Genomic DNA, 18,699 nt, shown 5'->3' on the forward strand with positions numbered 1-18,699 from the left:
AATAGAAAAATATGTACTTTAGCCGGGACCGGTTTGGCTCAGTGGATAGAGCATCGGCCTGCGGACTGAAAGGTCCCGGGTTCGATTCCGGTCAAGGGCATGTACCTTAGTTGCGGGCGCATCCCCAGTAGGGGGTGTGCAAGAGGCAGCTGATTGATGATTCTCTCTCATCGATGTTTCTAACTCTCTATCCCTCTCTCTTCCTCTCTGTGAAAAAATCAATAAAATATATTTTAAAAAAAAAGAAAAAAAAAGAAAAATATGTACTTTATAAACTTTAGCTATAACATTTACATATATGTATTCATAAAACTAGTTTAAAATTTTGTCTTTTTAAAATATATATTTTTTTATTGATTTCAGAAAGGAAGGGAAAGGGAGAGAGAGAGAAACGTCAGTGATGAGAGAGAATCACCGATCAATTGGCTGCCTCCTGCATGCCGAGGCAGGAGCCCTTGACTAGAATCGAACCCGGGACCCTTCAGTCCGCAGGCCGATGCTCTTTCCACTGAGCCAAACCAGCTAGGCTTGTATTTTTATTTTAAATACCAATCCTGTGTTATATTTTAAACAATGACATTTCTATTGTGGGGGAGAAACGCCACGTTTGTGGCTGAGTCCTGGAGAAGTGTGGACTGGCCAGGTCTGGACCATCCAGTCCAGCCGAGGGAACAGCTCGTACCAAAGGCACAAAGTGACAAAGCGTGGCGAGGGTCAGGCCAGCCGCACCGCCCCTGGCATCTGACACCGCAGCGCGCTCCCCCTCCTGCGACTCTCCTCTTCCCTCTGGGTCACGTTCCTTCTGGGCCGCTCAGCGGCACCGCCAGCCGAGCAGGCGCTGGGCGGCCCCGAGGGAACGGACAGGGCCAGCGACCCGGTGCTGTTGGGGCGGGGCTCCGTAGAGATCACGAGGATTCAACCCACCTCACTCACAATATTCTAGAGGCTCAGGCTTGGGCACCACGGGAGAGAGCAGAAGCCATGGTTAACCCCAGGTTCAAGTGGAGGCACTACCAACACCCCACACCCAGCCCCCAGCCCCAACCAGCCTCAGACAGCATTTTTTTAAAAATCCTCACCTGAGGACACTCTTTTCCATTGCTTTTTCCTTTTCAGAGAGAGTGGAAGGGAGGGAGGATGGGAGAGGGGAGGAGAGGGGGGAGGAGAGGGAGAAAAAGGAAGGGAGGTAGGGAGGGAGACACATGGACTGGCTGCCTCCAGCATACATGCGCTCTGACTGGGGGCAGCGAGCAAAGAGGTGCCCCTGACCAGGAATCAAACCCGGGACCCTTCAGTGCTCGGGCCCAACACTCTAACCACAGGGCCACATGGGTCAGGACACCTCCCTGAACCTGAGTCTCTTTCCACACAATGGGACAATAGGAACCTGGGGGGTTGCTGACAGGGCTAAGTAGACTCGGGGTAAAGCCCCTTCCAACCAGCCATTTTACCATCAGGAAGGACCTGACGCAGGCACCGCAGCATGGCAGAACCCCAAGGCAGAAACACTCCAGCCCGGCATTTACGCAGGTCCATTCTGGCTAAGAAACAGCGCTCACAGCAAGCACTTGTGACGGTGCCCTCGTGGTTGGACACGCCAGTCACAAGTTCTAATTATGGAAACGAATGTTCTCTGACAGAAGGGCCTGTTGAGGTGAGTCACCGCGGTGGTTAGCTCTCTGGGCCGGGAACTCCCCTGGAATGAATGGTTTGGAGAGATGCACATCCTCATGCAAAGGAAGCCGAGACGGGTCATCGTTTTCACCCAGGGGTGCCAGTCCTGACAGCCACCGGCTTCTGGAACAGCAGCTGGTAAATACACTGAGTGGCCAGATTATTATGATCCCTGAACACATAATAACCTGGCCACTCAGTGTGTGTGTGTGTGTGTGTGTGTGTGTGTGTGTGTATTAGAGGCCCGGTGCATGAATTTGTAAATGGGTGGGGTCCGGCCAGCCTGGCCAGGGGGAGGGGACATGGGCCGTTGGCCGGCCTGCCTGCTGGTCAATCCTGGTGGAGGGGACAATTTGCATATTAACTTTTTGTTATAAAGGATATACACTTTTTGGCCAGATTATTATGTGTTCAGAGATCATCTTAATCTGGCCACTCAGTGTATACCTTGCTAGGTTCTCCTCTTACGCCCTGTGAAGCCCCTTCTCTCAAATGTTCTCCTCAAGTCTTTCCTTTTACACACACACCTCTGTTGACTCAGGATCACCTGGGTAAAATATTCTAAATGGAAACTCAAATAACTTCCGTCTGCTCGTAAAACACAAATCCGAGAGGGTTCTACTGGATGCAGGCAGCTACAAAGTGGTTTCCAAACGGATGAGGCTTTTATTGTCACCCCGGAGAGTGAGAGGGTGTGCTGACATCACTTCCCTTCAAGGGTGAATACTTCTTCCTCCTTGATATTTGGATTTCTTATCTGGAGTCTTCTTGAGCTTGTTTTCTCGCTTGTCAAGGTATTTGTTAACATGTAAAGCTCCCCTAGGCATGGTTTCATATGTGGCAGGTTTGATTCCAGTCAAGGGCATGTACCTTGGTTGTGGGCACATCCCTAGTAGGGGATGTGCAGGAGGCAGCTGATCGCTCATCCGAAGTTTCTAACTCTCTATCTCTTCCTCTCCTCTCTGTAAAAAAAATCAATAAAACATATTTTTAAAAAAGAAAAGAAAAAGAAGATGTTTGCCAAACTATTAATAATCATCAATGATCATGGCCCTGGCCTGTGGTGCTCAGTGGTTAGAGCGTTGACCAGCAGATCTGATACCCAGCTCAAGTTGGGGCTTCTGTGGGAGGCAACCAATCGATGTGACTCTCTCAGATGGATGTCTCTCTCTCTCTCTACCTTCCTTCCTCCAGGCCACTCTCACTCAAAATCAATGGGGAAAATATCCTCAGGTAAGGATTAACAAGTGACACACACATCATCATCATGGGAAGAAGCCATGGGTTGGAGTCCCAGCTGTGCCACCTACCGGGGGGTGTGACCTGGGTCAGGAGGGCTGTGCAAACCCCTCTCAGAGCATTTCTTTATCTCTGGAGCCGGCACAGAGTGCTGCTGTGCGGGTGACAAAAGACAGGGCACCCACTCAGGAAAGGCTACTTGTTACGACCCCGCACTCAGACCCGAAGGGTGGGGTTCTGCCCTTTGCTGTGGCCGAGACCAGAGAAACAGCAGCCGTTGGAGGAAAACACAGCTCACTGACGTCGGGTGTCCCTGCGGGGCTCCCCTTCCCCGTGTGCACGGGGAGAAGCGGGGAGAAAGGCGCCAATGCTATTTGATCGTGGCCCGCGCCCATGTTCCTAAACCAGCCCATTCCCTCCCAGGAGGCCCGGGAAGCCAAATTCTCACACGTCTTCCTGGTCAACATGGGGAATTCATAGGCTGATCTCAAAGGCCCCTGCCACTCCAAGGCCTGGCAAGTATCTCCACGGGGACATCAGAGCTGCCCAGACCTGGAAGTGTGGCCAGCATGAACTTGACCTCCTGCACCCCACAGATGGAGGGGGCGGGGCTAGGTGGGGGGCACCAGTGCTTCCAATTTCTCTGGCTGATGGCCCACCCCCTGCAGGACTATGTCTCTGTATAATATATATATGTATATATTGAGGTATATGTATATATATGTATAAGTATATACGTATAATACACACATTTATATATATATATATATATATATATATATATATATATATATATTATTTTAAAATTTATATCGTTCCCAGTTTTGTACAGATTATACCCGCTGTCAGGTCGTCCCCATAAACAAAGACCACCCCCCCCCCAAAAAAAAAAAAAGAAAATAGCCAAGGTTTGTCTCTGATCCTCCATTTTCTATTGTCGACAAACCCTCTTTCCACTGGCACATTCGTAAGACCTGTTACAAGAGAAAGCTCAAAGTGTTTTTGTAAATATGCTTCTCTTACCTTCTTCAATTCCAGTCAAGTGTTGCTGAAAGACCCATTCTGACTTCTTAAAGTGACTTTCCATTTCTTCGTTCTGATCCACGTGTTAGTTTTATACTTTAACTCTCCGGGTGGGGCTGCCAGATACAATACCGGACGCCCGGTTACTGTGAGTCCCAGGTAAACAATGAGTGCTTTGTTTTGGTATAAGTACGTCCCATGCGATATGTGGGGCACACTTGTACTAAAAAAAGTATTCATTCCCACAGACTGCGTTGGGAGAGGAGTTGGAGGGTTATCTTGTCAAGGAACTGGTTTTATCACATCTTGAGCAAGTTGCATTTGCAAACGGCTGCCACCACCCTTTGCCTCCTTCACGGGTTCAAGCAAAGAGTGTGAGGACTAGTCAGGCACGCTCTAGCACGGCGGCATGCCTGGGTGAAGGTGGCCGAGGAAGGAAAGGTGACATCTCTGCTTTGTAGATTAGACACAGTCCGGACAGGTGGGCCAGGGAAAAAATTTCTGGAAAGTACATCTATTTCCCTAGTTTTCAAGAAAAATGAGAGTCTGGGCTCTCAGACCTAATCTGCTCATTTACTGTATGATGTATAAGCTAAAAACTCAGGGGAGACTCAGTGTTCTCATCTGTGAAAGGAGAGCGGGGCTCAAACCAGTGCAAAGGAAACCTCTGGGTGACGAGGCGCTGGCAGTCTGGCAGCCCCGCTCCAGGGCCACGTGGTCCCTGTGGTTCCAGTTGTCCTTTCTCGATAAGACAGAAGTAGGTTAGGCAACTCCCCGGAGCCAGCCGCTCTGAAGGGTGCTGAGGGGCGGGACCAACCTCCGCCCCTGAAGAGCCAGGTGCCGCCTGGAAGGACAGGCCGTGGGGAGCAGGTTGTCACAGAGGGGGCGCACGGGAACCCACACCTCCTGGAAGCCAAGGTTCTCTTCCCGGATCTGGGCTGCTTACCACAGAGCGGGACGGGGGGCACGCTGCACCGGCTCTGGTCTGTGCCGGAGGAACGCTCCGTGGATTCTGCGTTTGCACTTTGGGGATCCCCGAGCCACCATGTAGCAAGTCAGGCCACGTGGAGAGGCCACGTGGGGGTCACGTGGGGGAGAACTGAGGAACTCAGGCTTGTGCCCTGTTGGAGCTGATCCAGCCGCTGCCGGACCAAAGAGCTGAAGCGGCTGAGACACTGGAGAAGGTCGTCGTGGCTGTGCCGCCCAGCCGGAGACCAGGCACCCCCTGTGCTGTGTCTGAGTTCTGGGCTGGCAGACTTGTGAGCAAACTGTTTTGCTGTTAAGCCGCAGAGTTTGGAGTAATCTGATACACGGCAATAGGCAGGAAACCTCATACTCACAGGAAAGGCAAAATGCCCATAAAAATGTCCGGAATCTCTGCCATCTGGCTGGTCAGGTTCCTCAGGGTCAGAAGAAAGGACTGTGCCCGGTTCAACCCCCGCAGGAGCACTTGTTTCTTGGATTCAGTGGGAATGGGTGACAGGTACCTGGTGTGTGTGTGTGTGTGTGTGTGTGTGTGTGTGTGTGTGTGAGGGGGAGGGGTTTCTCCACTCTTGCTCAGAGCACCCCTGGGCTGAGGGACTCACCCTGTCTTTGCTCAGTTCCAGCTATGCTTCCCCAGAGAGGCAATGGCAGGGAGAGCTGTGTTCAGGGGATCAGAGATGCCTCTACTGGACAGACAGGTGCACCCCAACTTCCAGGCAATAGCAAAAACCAAGGGACAGGAGTGGAGGGGGGATGGACGTGAGAAACCACCTTGTGAAGCAGCAAAAGCAGCCACCAGGGGCTCCTACAGTCCACCTAGGACAGGAAGCAGAACCAAGGGTCTCAGAAGGGTACACACTGCGCAGGGAGCCACGTACAGGGCACTGGGCTGGTGTGTAGGGCAGGCTCCTCAGCTAGGGTCAGGGAGTTCTGCACCCAGGGACACGCCCCTGAACCTGCAGAAGCAGGAGTGCAGGAATCCCAGCCATGGAGATGGGCCACGTGTAGGAGAGGTGGGTGAGAAATGTGAATGCCAGACCAAGTCAGCCGATGGACCAGATTGTGATTTAAGGCTGGGCCTGATTCATCTTGGACCCCCCCAGCAGCTAACACATAACAGATGCTCAATAAATATTTGCTGCCTGGCCAGCATAGCACAGTGGTTGAGTGTTGACCTATGAACCAGAAGTCAGGGTTCAATTCCCAATCAGGGCACATGCCTAGGTTGCAAGCTCCATCCACAGTGGGGAGTGTGCAGGAGACAGCCGATCAATGATTCTCTCTCATCATTTGTGTTTTTTATCTCTCTCTCCCTCTTCCTTCCTCTCTGAAATCAATTTTAAATATATATATTTTAAATATATTTTATTGATTTTTTATAGTGAGGAAGGTATAGGGATAGAGAGCTAGAAACATTGATGAGAGAGGAACATCGACCAGCTGCCTCTTGCACATCCCCTCCTGGGGATGTGCCCGCAACAAAGGTACATGGCCTTGACCGGAATCAAACCCGGGACCTTTCCACTTTCCAATCAAACCCGACGCTCTATCCACTGAGCCAAACCAGTCCCGGCATCAATTTTAAAATATTTTTAAACAATAAATAAATATTTGCTGAATGGATGGACTTTGCTTCTAGGTCAAGGAGAGACCCAAGTGCATGAAGTGAAACAGGTGCTGGGGTGACTGGCCGAAGGGGAGGCTGGACAGGAGAGCCCGTGAGGCTTCTGCAGGGTCCCCAGGAGAAGAGAGAAGGCCAAGGCCAAGGAGGTTGGCAGCAGAGACAGGGATAAGAGGTGGGGGTAGCCATGGCTGGAGTGGATCTCGGGCTCTAGACCAACCCTGCCATTAAATAGCCCCATGGCATAAGACAAGTCACCGTCTCACTTTCGGGTTCAGCTCCGTCTCTGTGAAGTTTCCCCTCTCCGCGGAGACTTTGTGACCCTGAGACTGGGTGTCTGCTCTAAAGCATGGGTGGGGTGGTGTCGTGGAAGCAGAGGAACTGGGAAGGGTCAAAGACAGTTCTGAGGCGGGTTATGAAGAAAATGATGTGACTGTGGCCAGAAATAGGAAGTCAGAAGAGAGAGCTGGGCCGGGCGGGAAAGATGACGTGTTCGCAGTTAGGGAAGTTTATAGGGGGCCAGAGACATCTCCAGAGCAGTTGGGACACACCACCACAGCCACCTGGAGCAGTGCTCTGTGCCCTCCTGCCTCAAAAAACCCCAAAACCAAAAACAAACCTCACATACCCAGGGCCCTGGCTGGTTTAGCACAGTGGATAGAGTATTGGTCTGTGGACTGGTAGGTCCTGGGTTTGATTCTGGTCAAGGGCACAAGCCTGGGTTGCAGGCTTGATCCCCAGTGGCGGGGGGATGCAGGAGGAAGCCGACTGATGATTCTCATCACTGTTTCTATCTCTCTCTCCCTCTCCCTTCCTCTCTGAAATCAATAAAAATATATCCCCCTACCCCCCACCCCCCCACACACACCCAGGTCCTAATCCTTGGAACCTGTGGATGTTACCTTATATGGCAAAAAGTTCATGGCAGATGTGATTAAAGCAAGGTTTTAAAACGAGGAGGTGATCCTGGATTATCAGGGTGCCCTGAATGCCATCATGTGTATCCTCTGAGAGGGAGGCAAGAGGAGATTTGACACACAGAGGAGAAGGCGATGTGAGAACAGAGCAGAGAGATGTGAATGCTGAGTGGTGTGCCCACAAGCCAAGGAATGCTGGCAGCCCCAAACACTGGAGGAAGCAAAGAACAGATTCCGGAGCTGCCAGAGGGATGGCAGCCAAGCAATACTGTTTACAGACATCTGGCCTCCAGAACTATGAGAGGAAAGATTTTGGTTGTTTTAGCCACTGAGGGTTTATGGTAATTTCTTACAGCGGCCACAGGAAATAAATACTGGCCGTCCCCTGAACCAGAGACTCAGCTCACAGCCAGGTCCCTTCCACTGGGCCCAGGTTAGGGTGACGAGTCTGCGGAGGCAGAAACTGTGTGTATCCCACTCTTCCCAAGAAGGAAAATGGGTTGTAGAGAGAGGTAGGATAACCTCCCAAAGACCAGTGACAGCCAATTCCCGCTGAGACAGGTGGGACTCCAGAGGCAAGCCTCTCAACCACTCTGCCAGTACACCTCCCAGCTAAACACTGATTCCTCAACATGTTACCTGCACAAGGTCGCAGGTCCTGGTAACGAAATCAGTGTCTTATTCTCTCCGTGGCCTAAGTCACAACGTTATTATCTACAGCCGCCACACTTCAAAACCCCAACTCAATCACAGGGTGTAGCATGCGAGGCTCCTAACGGGCCTTTGAGCGTTTATCTCCTGTGGCCTGCTGTGTCACAGGGGAGCACACTGGGACCCTGAGAGGGATGGCTTGGTCAAGGTCTTAAAACTGGTCCACTGGGGGACCCCTTTCCCCCTCTCTACTTGGGAGCCCATTCTGTGGGACTCTTCCCTCTCCCCACATGGGAGTCTGTACTTGTTCTTCAATAAATCTCCGCCTTTGCTGTACCAAACAAACAAACAACCTGGTCCACTGGTGTTAGAACCAGGATCACAAGCCAGTTCAGCACGTCCCTACCCAGCACACGAGTTTATCTTAGGAGCAAATGAAGCAGCCCGTCCATTGGCTGACTGGAGGCCTACAGGGGGCTCTCATGCCATGGGACAAGCTTATGAATGAGGCTAGTTCCCTTCAGGGAACTAGAGATCGTGTAGACTGAGGATTGACACAGAACCAGAGGTGGAGAGACAGAGGGAGAGGAGACAGCAGCCTGTCCGCAGAGCTGCCTGCTCCCGGAGGCTCTCCGGGCTGGCCTGGCCTATCCTCACACCCGTCCGTCCTGCGGGGAGCCGCAGTGAGTCTCCATTCTTCACCTGGACGTGGGTCGCCTACAAAGCAGAGGAAAACTTGGACGATGAGCATGTTTTCTCCTCCGCCCGTTTGCTTTGCATCTTTGCGCTCAGATGTCTACATTTTCAATTCTCATTCACTTCTAAGTGTCCTCTTGAATTCGTTTTGCTGTCTGTCACACAGTGAATCCACTTTGGGTAAGACTGATTGCCCTCTCCTGGGACCGGTCCCCTCACTGGACCACTCCTGTTTCAGTTCCACTCAGCTAAGGGCCAAAATGCGATAGAGGTTGGGACCGGGCGACCTGGGACCCACTTTCTATGCCAACCTTGCCCTCTGAGGAATATTTAGCTTTTGGGTGAGCACAACGCTGACTTAAAAAAACAAAACAAAACAAACAAACAAACAAACAAAAACAACCCCTTACCTCTTCTGTTTACTCATAGTAAAAATAGAGTAGAGCTGAACTCTGTTGGCCATTAGTCATTGATTTAATAATTTGTCCTTGTGGTACTCGGCCCATCACATGATTGGGGTGCACATGTATTTTTCTTAAAGATCCTATTAATTTAAGGCTGAACATCTCCAACTGTATGCTCTCCCTCCAGCCACCAATATCAACACAACGTCTTTCTCAGGGGAATTCTAGCGTAAGTGTCACCTCCGGATAGCAAGGGTGATATCATAGCTGAGAATTTCAAAAATTGGTTTCTGTTTCTTTTGGGGGTGGGAATTGTGAAGTTTAAAAACAAAGGAAGCAGCCGGCACTGGTTTGGCTCAGTGGTAGAGCGTCGGTCTGGGGACTGAAAGGTCCGGGGTTCGAATCCGGTCAAGGGCATGTACCTTGGTTGCGGGCACATCCCCAGTAGGGGGTGTGCAGGAGGCAGCTGGTCGATGATTCTCTCTCATCGATGTTTCTAACTCTCTATCCCTTTCTCTTCCTCTCTGTGAAAAATCAATAAAATATATTTAAAAACAAAAACAAAAAAAACCAAAGGAAGCAAAGAGGAGGATGAGGGAAGAAGGAAGACAAAGAAAGCAGAGGGGGTGCAAAAGAATAAAATAAAAATAACATTAGATGCCCCCAAATCCTATCCCGTGCCTGGCACTGTAGTAGCTCTGCACTGAATGTTTAATAACAAACTTACTCCATAGGTGTTAGGCATCGATGAGGCAATCAATGCCCAGAAAGGGTAAGTCATTTGCCCAAAGCCACACAGCTTAATAAGTAGAGAAGCCAGGGTTTCAATCTAAGTTTGAAATGCATGTTCTTATTTATCAATCACGGAAGCATCCTGTAGTCATTCCTTGAAGAACCTTGCAACATAAAAAAAAAAAAAAAAAAAAAAAAAAAAAAAAAAAAAAGCACAGTAATCCTCTAGAAAAGCAATAAAGTTGAAAGCTTGGGTGAAAAAATGTACTGAGTTATGACTCATGCTGGGATTAGCAGTTGGGGCCTCTTAGACTGTTGAGCAAAGAGGCTATTAAATAAATGGATCGCACAAAGGCAGGCCCCGGGGCTGCATGGCCAGGAGGACTATGGCTGAGATGAAAGCATCCAGAGGCGGTGGGTTTGCCACAGCTCCGCCCTGCATGCCTTCTGGTATGCACCCCACTCCAGCCGAGGCTTTGAAGCTGTTTCCACACTTACATCACCACCTCAATGAGGTGTTGTTTTTTTCTAACTGTGAAAAATGTCAAACATACATTCTGAAAGAATAGCATAATGAACAACTAATATTTCCCCATTTGCTTTATCTGTCTCTGACGATCTCTCAGGGAGGGTTCTTGCTGCTCCCCCTCACCCCCACTCGTAAGCTCCTCCATGCCCCAGTGCCTTTGCACATGCTGTACCCTTTGCCTAGAACGCCTTATGCTGTATTCTTCTTCTACCACAGCCTTCCATGTTTTTGTTTCCCCTATTGAAGAATGAGCTGTTTCTCCTCTTTACTTCCAGTGCCCTTTCTATGCTGTTCTATCCAACAGGCACGCAGTCTCTTGTCCAGATCTATGTAAGTCATCTTCAGAGGCTCAGCCCATATGCCTTTTCCTCCACAAGTGTTTCTGATTCTGTCTGGACGGAGGTAGCTGCCCTTCTCTGAGGTAACTATCTAGTGCTCCTGAGTGGCACTTATTACTGCATGTCTTGGTTTCAGACATATGCGCCTACCCCACCTAGATTGTGACCATGTTAAATTCAATTCTGTAACTGGATCATGTTCTTATCACCAGTCTCTAGCCCATAGGTGACATAGTTGACATTGCATAACTTCAGTTACATTCTGCAAATATTATTTTGAGCATGTACAGGTATCTAGCAAGCTATTAGACTGCGGGCACGGAGAGGGTAATGGGATCCACACAGGGACCTCTGCCTCGAAAGCTTGTGGCCTATTCTTTAGGGCAGGGTGGGAAACAAGTGATTATACATGTATGACTGAGACACCAGGCGAACCAGACCAGCAGTTTTTGAGCAAGCACAGAGAGGCTTATACATGGCTGGCCCATTGCAGGCTGCTCTTTCGCTTTTTAAATGTTGATTGATTTACTTTCTTAATATAAAAATAACAGATGCACTTTGTAAAACATTTAAGAAACAGAAACGTGTAAAGAAGACAAAATGTCTTGATTGCCATCACTCCAGAAAACCAAGAAGTTAACATTTTGGTGTGTATTTTCAACCTTGCTTTGCAAACTGTGTGGGGTGACTGAAGGTTCACATTCTTGCATTATTTTTAGAACTCAATATACTATAAAATCAACCAACTTAAAAGGGCGATTCAGGGGCTCTTAGTGTAGTCAGTTATGCAACCATCACTACAACCTAGTTTGAAAAGGCCATCATCATTCCCCCCAGTGTCCACTCACGCCCCATCTCCGCTACTGCCAGCCTCAGGCTGCCACCAATCTGTGTTCTGCCTGCTCCGAACATTTCACACAAATGGTTATGATTATACTTGTAAAGATGAGGTCCTGTTGTGCCTGGCTCCTTTCTCTTAGCATATTAATGCTTTGAGGGTTTCTCAATATTGTAGCATGAATCAAGGCCTTCATTTTTTTTTTTAATGCAAAATAACATTCCATTGTATAGCTATGCCGCTTTTAGTTTATCCGTCCACCAGTTCATGACATTTGAGTTGTTGCCACCTTTTGGGTACTATGAACATGCATGTACCAGTTTTTGTATGGATGTGTTCAATTCCCTCGGGTTCATACCTGGGACTGAAATTGCTGGACCCATAGTAACTCTGCTTAACATTTTGAGAAATTGCCCAACTTCCCAAAGGGCCTGTGCCACTTTACATCTCACCGGCAATGGACGAGGCTGCCCATTTCTTCACAGCCTCACCGATACTTATTACTGTGCATAGGTTTGGTTTTTGCTGGTTGTAGATATCCTGTTAGGTGTGAAGTGGTTATCTCACTGTGGTTTTGATTTGCATTTTCCTGTCGGCTAATCACTTTGAGAGCATCTTTTCATGTGCCAGTGAAAGCTCAATTCTCATTTGCACAGTGCTACAGAAGTCTTGCTTACATGAGGACTATGATAAAGACAAGAATTAAGTCACCAGTGAATAAAAAGGTCTGAGGTTTGAAATGGAAGCTCACCGATAGTTCTGAGCTGCCTTTTGTAAATAATTACATGGACACCCTTGGACACAAGCCCTACACTGCCAGAGAATGTCCCCAGACACACACAACTAACAACACAACAACAACACACCCCAAAATCTAGGTACACAGGGATAAAACTTAAGCAAAGTGTAACCTTACAATGCAAAAATGAAATCTTATGACCTCTATGACTAATCGGGGAAAAGTATTTACCACCAAACTGGGAATTATGCATACCATATACTAACCCACAAAACACAAGATCGGTTTTTCAGTTTTCCTGTTCTGTTCTATGGTGCTGCAGGAAAGGGCGGTTCGACGTCTACGAAAACATGGAAGGCCTTTGAGATGCTGATTTTAGGAGGACACTGGAGAATTTCAGAGCCCAGCTCACTCGTGTCTGGAAGAACAAGTCAGGCTCAGTAGCACTTTGATTGTTAGGAATGTGAAAACTAAGTGGGTGTCGCCACTTTTGCTTCTGTGAGAACAGTTCACAGCCCCTATGTGGGCAAGAGGGTCAAGTAGAAAGTTATAGATAGGCCCCAAGGGACATATGCACCCATCTAAAACCGTTACCATTGGGGCTTATGCTAATGACATGTTAATGAATCCACTAGTATGCAGGGTGTCCCCCCAAAATGCATACGTACTTTAACAATAGCCGATAGGTCAATTTTGAAAATGGAATGTATTCTAATAAGCCCTGCCTTTATAATTATTCAAAGTGTGTGTACACATTTTTTGGGACATCCAACAAACATATGGGGAAAACTGATAAGACAGAAACACCAAACTTATGTATGGTGCTTGTGACAGAGTAGTAGGTTAGAAGTGTTGGTTTTGGGTAGCGTATGAACATGGAGAAAATTTATACCAAAAACGGTGTCAAACAGAAGATGGTCAGGAATTCTGGATTCTTATCCCTGTATCGGTCCCTGGGGGGCAGGGGCAGGGGAAGAGGGGTGGGGTGGGCAGGAAGGAGGTTGTTGGAGGAAAAAAAAGAAAATCAAGCAGGATTCAAGCCAATCTGATGATGTTTTGGTGACTCTTACGGACTGAATATTTGTGCCCCAATGTGGTGGCTTTGGGGTTGAGGCTTCAACATGATGAATGAGCCAGTGCCCTTAGGAGGCCAGAAGCTCCCGGGCTGTGGGGTGAGGAAACGTGTGCAAACCCCATCACGCTTGCCCCTTTACTTCAGACATCCAGTCTCCAGAAGGTCGAGGAGCAAACCCCTGCTGCTGTAGGCCATCGGGCCGTGGTACCTTACAGCAGGCCCAACTGGACAGGGACGATGAAACAAATGGACCTGAAATCTCCCGAGTTTTCAGGCAATCACACTCTGACTTTTAAAACTCAGCAAGACAAATGTGATCTTGAATATCTACAGTTGGATTGGGTTACAGAAAAATACCTACAGAAATTCTCCATGAGGAAGAGTGCAGGAAAAAACCGCACTGGAGTGAATTTAAAAACCACACACCAAGGGTAAGTACCCTTGGTGCTCTAAGATACTTATCATTTCTCCCATGAAGTCCCTCCCTTTGCTTTTTTCCCCTCAGAAAAAACTGAAGATCTCATCATAGAAACTTTGTATTATTGACTGTAATTCTACATTATGCTACAAACCATTTCTGCTGCAAGTTGGGGTATTCTAGAAGACTTTGAAGAACCTGAATGTGGTCAAGAACATGGGTGTCATCTAGCTCCATCTCCTCATCGCTGATAATCAGTTTAATCAGGCCACTCCTCCTGCTAGTCAACAGTTAGCTGGAAAGCCACAGCCCACACTGGGAGGGCGGCGTTCTCACGGCCCTCCAGTCTGCTTTTCTCAGGCTCCAGGCACAGCCTGGCTGAGTCTCTTAAGCAGAGGCTGGCCCTGGCCGGCTGGCTCAGTTGGTTGGAGCATTGTCCTGTGCACCAAAAGTTTGCAGATTTGATCCCTAGTTGGAGCATACATGGGAGGCAATGATCAATGTTTCTCTCTCCTCTCACATCAATGTTTCTCTCTCTCCCTCCCTCCCTCCCTCCCTTCTTCTATCAATAAACATATCCTTAGGTGAAGATGAAAAATAAAAAATAGAGGCTGTGCAGGCTATTCTCACCACCAGCCTGGGGTGTTAGGCACTCAGGGAACTTAGGAAGAGCACCTGTGAACCATTAAAAAGTTCACATCACAATCGAGGAGAGGGGCTCAAACAAGAACCCAGGTGGCTTACAGCCAGGGAGAGCCTTTCAAGTGCCTGAGAGAAGAATAAGATGGGATAAGAGTTCAAGGGAAGAAAAGGGCCTTTAGCCTCAGGGTTGGTAGAGATCAGGAGATCTGGGGATGGGGGATGGGAAGGGAGCCATGAAGGATGAGTCAAATGTGCCCGAGGCAAGGCCAGAGAGAAGAGGTATGGGAAAACAGTGGTCTAGCTTAGCTGGAGTGTTGGTTGGAAAGGTAAAGACTCCATGCCTTAAATGTGCAGTTTGAAAATTTCCTGTGCCACTGACAAGTCATATGCACTTTGAAAAGGGTTATGCCCTACAGTTTATTTGTCTTAAATTGATGCTCGTTAGTTCTGTGTGGTTGGATGGCCAGTCCTTACTCTTAATATATTTCTCTTTTATGATTTACAGCATCTTCCCCCAAACTGTAACCTGCTACCTATATGCCAGGATTGAATGTGCAAAATTTGCTTTAATAAAAGATTTCATCAACATTGCTAAGCCTTGGGCGCTCTTTTTTTCTTCCTCTTCCAAATAAAGTTCTAATGAAACCAGCTATTTATATCCTACAAAGCTAACAAGAACTAGAATTTTCTGTGTAGAATAAAAAATACACACACACACACACACACACACACACACACACACACACACACAACTGCACTTCTCTCCCAAGGCCAGTGTGTTTGGCCTTCAGTTTTATCTTATAAACTTATTCTCTCTTCAACACTTGACAGCAAGCCTAAGTCTAAAGCTGCAGTGTAGTTAATGGCAAGAGAATGATCAATTTTTAAAAACGCCTCATTCCTAGTGTTCCCTCTCATGCACCTTCACGGAGAAAAGAAAAATCTACACGCCCCTCCACCCAGTATAAATATTCATTGTGGCCACAATTTGCCTCAGTCTTCTCATGGCCAACAAAGGCAGCTTCACACAGACGCCCGGTTGTTAGTTTGTATGCAATGTTTGTTCGGGCCTTGTCTCTGGATGTACTTGAAAGAGATGCTTGTGTAAGAGCTGCAGTGTTTTCAGACTTTCCTCATACCCATTTCATGACTGTATTTCAGGTACCCCACTAATCTGAGGGAAATGTACAATGTGAATTTTAAAACACTGTCCCGGTCAGTTGTTTTTTGAGGATTTGCCAAATTTCCCATCACCAACACAAAACTCTGGTTTATCCTACAAACTCTTGAGTTTCCTGCATTCTTGAGACCAGTCTCTTTTCCCTCCCAACAAGGCACACTGGGGCAGTGGAACAGGTAATTTCAAGAAAACATCCTGTGTTAATGGTGTGATGGTGCCAAGGAACCATGATTGGGCAAAAACTTTCCTAGAAAATAGTTTGAGTTTTAGTAATTTCTTTTGACAACGATGAGTATTGCTTTGTTCCAGCAATAACTTAAGAAAAGAAGAATTTTTGGTTTGTTTTGGCGATTCAAATGCTCCGTTGAGAGTCAATTAAAAAGATCTTCAATCTCTAGAAGAAAGCCTTTAATGAATTACCTGTTTTCAACCTACAGAGTTCTACACATTTTTAGATTTGAAGGTATTTTTTTTTATGTCCAAACTTTTCTCTCAGTTTCTCTTGGGACCAACCGTGAAGAGTGTTAATGGTGAGGCCTCAGAATAGAATTTTTAATTTGCCAGAAAGGCCTCAAGCCAACCAGCCTGGAACCCGGCCATTACCACCTGCTTTGCAATCCCAACTGTGGGGAAAGACCCTTCGATCTACTTTGGGGAAGAAAAGTACATGCTCAGCTTCCATCCTATGCCAGCGAAGAAAAGGTATAAATATGCCAACATTTACTTAACACCTTCTCATTTAGCTGACGTTGTAAAGGGAAAAGGTGAGTAGTGTGCCTCATAGGACTTGATGGGAATGGTACTTTATCACTGTGGTCCCTAAACACTTAACCCAGTCTAATCATGAGAAAAAATAAATAAATCAGAAAGATCCCATGAAAAGGATAATCTAGAAAAAACAGTATACCTCTAGGATAGTTCCAGAACACCACAGTAAAACGAGTGAGCTCTTGCTGGTGGAGGCTCTTGCCTTTGACTTGTAAAAAAAAAAAAAAAAGCCTTAACATCTGCGAGGTGCAATAAAGATATGCTTGTACCTGATCAGTATGCCTCTTCCTCAGAACTGCCCAGGCCATCAAAACAAGGAAATGCTGAGAAAACAGCAATGGTCAGGAGGAGCCTGGAGACATGCCAACTAAATGAAGCATGTTATCCTGGATGGAATCTGGAACAGAAAGGGACATAGGGAAAAACTAAGGAAATCGGAATAAAGAACGGGCTTTCGTTAATATTAAGTGTTCATGTCGGTTCAGTAATTATGACCAATGTGCCATGAGAATGCCAAGTGTTACTTGGAGAAACTTATAAAGGGGAGGGAGAGCAGGGGAGTTCTAGTATCTCTGCATTTTTTTCTGTAAAATAAAACGTATTGAAATATAAAACTGGGTGGTAGCATGTTTGTTTTTAAAACACCATTTCAGGACAAAAGACACAATAGCATTACTTCTGCAGGTGGACAAACTAGGAGCCCAGACACACCATCCTGCCAATTTCAGCAATTGTAACAGGATCACAGAGAACTCCCACATCAAAACGTAGTAAGAGTCTGGGAAGCTCCATGGATGAAGTCCACACCTCCACCTTTAGTAAGGAAACGTTTACAGAGTAATGCTAAGGCACAGTATCACTAGAGATTTCTGTGCTTCAAAGTCACCAGATGAAACGTTTGCTTTCCAATTTTAAATAAATGCCAGCTTCACATTTTACATTTAGCAAATAGTTTAAATAACATCATAGTATTGAATAGTTTATAAATGTTTATTAAATGTCAGTAATCTTTACAAAGCAAATATTAAAAGCAAGAGGCAAAAATTCTGCAAAATATGTACAAAAGTAAAAAGCCTTAACAACTAGCAACTCATTTTATAAAATCCAACTGTTCTTGTCACTTTCAGACCTCCTTTAGAAATAATTTATTGCCAATCCTGTACTAAAGCACTGACAGAAAATAATTTACAGTATCAGATAATGTGCTTAGTTCCTGGAAAGTTATAAAAAGATATATATATATATATATAAATCCTAAGCCACAAATACTTTTATACAGAGCTAATACAAAGCATGTTTGGTTAGGTACAGTATTATGAGGTTGTTACAAAATATACTTTTTGATAAGGCTCTTTGTGGTAAATGAGCTCTACCCCCGGTATAGTAGTACTGTACAGAAAAGCCAGTGAAAACGTTTTCTACTTCTGCTTTAAGAGGTAAAACAAAAACGGGGAATGTTAGTTTGTTGCATTTTTACATATACTTTCCATGAATTAACATCCCTCCCACCCCACCGCCACCGTACCATCAAATAGGCGTGACTGAGGACAAATGCATCACTTACTATGGCAAGAAACATATAAGCTTTTAAAATACAAACCCAAGGAAAGTAGCCTATTTCTATCATGATATTCACTGATTGAAAATTTATGCATAGTGATCAGCATACATTGACCCATCTGGAAATGATCATTATCAACAGATTTGAATATGTCTCAAAACCTCTTATCAACTCGGAAAACAATGCCCTATCATTAATGCTTTTTTGGTCAATATAAGCTCTGGCATTTGAAATCAGATGATTAGACCTGGATGAAATAAGAATGAACATATTTATTTCAATGCTAACTATACATTCAAGTACAGACATAAGAATGCTAGTGGTACAAACACTGTACTCCATATGATGTTAAGAATCACTTGCCACCTAAGGCTAATATCAACATGGTGGTACTTGAAAAAGCCATGAAAGAGCCATGAAAGCCAACTTGTTTAAAATGTTCAGGTTTAGTCTTATACTTCAATTTCTAGCATAAACTCATTAAGCCCTAGCCTCGTACCATAAAATAATGGGTATGTATTATTTGGGACATGGAGAAACATACACACTCACTCTCATACAATCCCTCCCTTCCTCATGTTTACTGGACAAAAAGCCAATCTGTATCCTATCATTTAAAAAATAAACCCCACAATAAATCAGTTCTGTTAGTAAAGCAGCACATGACCAG

The 18,699-nt window shown here is 46.4% G+C and overlaps 1 long non-coding RNA gene across 1 annotated transcript; it reads right to left on the minus strand.

Moving 5' to 3' along the window:
* Positions 1 to 9,877: 9,877 nt before the first annotated feature.
* Positions 9,878 to 18,644, minus strand: LOC118726224. Its single transcript, XR_004990243.2, has 2 exons — positions 16,738 to 18,644; positions 9,878 to 10,105 (listed from the first exon to the last, which is right to left on the minus strand). It is a non-coding gene; the product is annotated as an uncharacterized LOC118726224 (long non-coding RNA).
* Between the last annotated feature and the right edge of the window lie 55 nt (positions 18,645 to 18,699).

Source organism: Pipistrellus kuhlii, unplaced genomic scaffold (assembly GCF_014108245.1).
Source record: "Pipistrellus kuhlii isolate mPipKuh1 unplaced genomic scaffold, mPipKuh1.p scaffold_m20_p_22, whole genome shotgun sequence".
In the NCBI taxonomy this organism is placed as follows: Eukaryota; Metazoa; Chordata; class Mammalia; order Chiroptera; family Vespertilionidae; genus Pipistrellus; species Pipistrellus kuhlii.